We start from the raw sequence: 2459 nt of genomic DNA on the forward strand, positions 1-2459 counted from the left end.
GAAAGGGAAGAGATTTTCAGACCATAATAGTAAAGATTCAGGAAAATACAACAGGGCAGCTGATGGTGATTAGAACTCTGTAAGGTCCCAAGGTGTCTACTTTGAAGGGGACTGAGGTGTTGTTGTCCTATGTACAATGTGTCTCATATATTGTATTTTCTTCAATAAGTGTCTCTATTTTTGGTAGCACGTGGCTGGATACTTTCTGGACAGACCGTCTCTGTTTCCTGGCTGCCCTTCACTCCATCCATGAGATTCTGGAGGACTGGCCAGAGGACCAGTCAGGATGTACCCAAGAGAGACCCTGAGATTTCAGAATGGTTGGCGACCAGGAGAGGAAGACAAACTCATGTGTAGAGCTGACTTGAGTAAAACATTTCTCCTCAAGCATTCCCTCCAGGACAAACGTGAGTTCCCTGCAGAGGTTGGTTAATCTTAAAGCTGAAAGTCTAAACGTGCCAGAACTCCTTCTAAGGCTCTAAAAGGAGTGCCATCAATTGTTCACCTGGTGTAGTACATATCTCAGGTGCCCTGTGTCCCAGCAACCTCCGATTTCAGCAGAGCTAAATTCCCTGAAAGCTCAATGACCAATGAGCAGTTCCCTGAGAACTCAGGCTCACCTCAAACATAGGCTCCCCCGCATGCCCAGCACCCCCTTCTCTCCTGTTTTATGATCAGGGAGAAGCGCTCTTCCTGACGTGATGAGCCTGATTCAGTTCCCATTGTAAGGCGGTGTCTCTGCAGCTGTCGCCCTTGGTCCCCACTGACCTTCGTTTTGTCCAGGTTGCAGCCTGTTAAGGCTGACCCCCCTGAGCAAACGAACATTGAAGCCCAGGCATGGCCTCTCAGGGACCGAGCGAACCTGCTGGTCAGAGACCGCCCGGGTAGGACGGGGGACCCCGCCTGCTGTCCCTGCTCCCCGGTCACACACACTGCAAGACTGCCGTGCGCAGGCTACAGATCGACTCTGTTGGAATAAACGCTTTCTCTCATGGTCCAGGAAAAAAAAAAAAAAAAGCATCCCATCCCAAGCAGGCTCTAAATTACCAAATTTTGCTTCTTCAATGGAGCTGAGAATTGGGGGTGAAATGGGTATTAATAACTTAGAGACACTTCATCCAAAGGACACAAGTGCCATCAGAGCAGTGGCAACTCTGGGAAGACATGCACAGTTGAAGTGTGACCTTGATAATACAATTTGATATTGGCTTTTCCTTCTCTGCCTTACTCCTCCTGCTACCTTATTCCTGGGATCACTTCCCAAATAAATGCCTGTATCTAAAAGGTATTTGTCTTAGGTTCTGCATTTGGGAAAACCCATCCGAAAGTGTCTCTAGAAAGCCACCCCTCAGGATGAGACTCTGGAATTAGACAACCTTTCTGGCCCTTCAGAAACATGGACCTGATTATCGCTCTAGTAAGTAGAACCTGCTTAGTAGTAACCCTCTAGTAAGTAGAACCCTGGGGTGCTGTAGCATTGCAATTACTAAGACTATTACCTCTTATGAATTAAGATAAAGTATAGGTATAAGGAGAAACGCTAAGCCATGCAATAGAACTTGAATAAAATGTGAGTAAAGGTAATTTGAAGGATTATGGAGTTAGTCACTTTTGCTAAGTGCCCAGAGAAACTTGAAGAAAAATGATGACAGGCTCCATTCAGCCAACTAACAATGTAGAGCATGGTGTGAGAGCCAGAAGACTCCTTGGCACTGTTTGTTTGTTTGTTTTTTAAACCAGAATACTTACTGAGTGACTAATTGTTGAAATCCTTATGATGAACTTGATCCTGCAACAGCCGCCCTGTTAGGTTTAGGTGTTGTCCCTACATGAAATCCATTCCTGAATCTGTGGCATACAATTTTTAGGTGCTTCATTTGACCAGTCCCAGTGATATTTCATCTTTTAGCCTTGGCACTCTAGTTATACTTTCTCTGCCACTTGGCAAGGTGGATGCACTTGCACGGGTAGACTTCGGAAGGTGATGGGCCTTAGAGCCACAGCAGCAGCACAACATGTGTGTCCTATCATACTGCTTTCCGAGTGATGATGTTGCCTATTTCATTTTGCTTCTGCGGCTGAGACCAAATAGCTCCTTGGTGTGTTTGAAGAGATCTTCATCTCTTGTAGTTGTAGGAGGACTATATTGGAAATTGGGCCCAGTATTTAAGTATAAAGCTGCCAGAGCTGCTGGAGTCAGGGGCCTGGGATCTGGGATGTTGACATTTGGATGGTTCTACCTGAAACCTTGAACTCCCAGATTTACCTGAATCCTCTGATCACTTAAAGAAACCCTACCCCACTGAAAGTAGCCTCCTTTTGACAGAAACTGTTAGAATGCACTGGGACATGGACCTAAGTCACACCTATGCTGGAACAAAGAAGGTATAGTCACTGGCTAAATACCCAACCGTGAGATTCCCCATTTCAGAAGCAACTGAGGCATAGCTGCTAGCAAC

General features: G+C 45.9%; 1 pseudogene; it reads right to left on the bottom strand.

Annotated features, from left to right (window-relative positions):
* Window positions 1-1772: 1772 nt before the first annotated feature.
* Window positions 1773-2065, bottom strand: LOC129083410 (60S ribosomal protein L37-like; annotated as a pseudogene).
* Window positions 2066-2459: the final 394 nt, after the last annotated feature.

The sequence above is a fragment of the Pteronotus mesoamericanus genome, unplaced genomic scaffold (genome assembly GCF_021234165.1).
Source record: "Pteronotus mesoamericanus isolate MK-2021 breed Mesoamerican mustached bat unplaced genomic scaffold, CSHL_Meso_final scaffold_167, whole genome shotgun sequence".
NCBI lineage: Eukaryota > Metazoa > Chordata > Mammalia > Chiroptera > Mormoopidae > Pteronotus > Pteronotus mesoamericanus.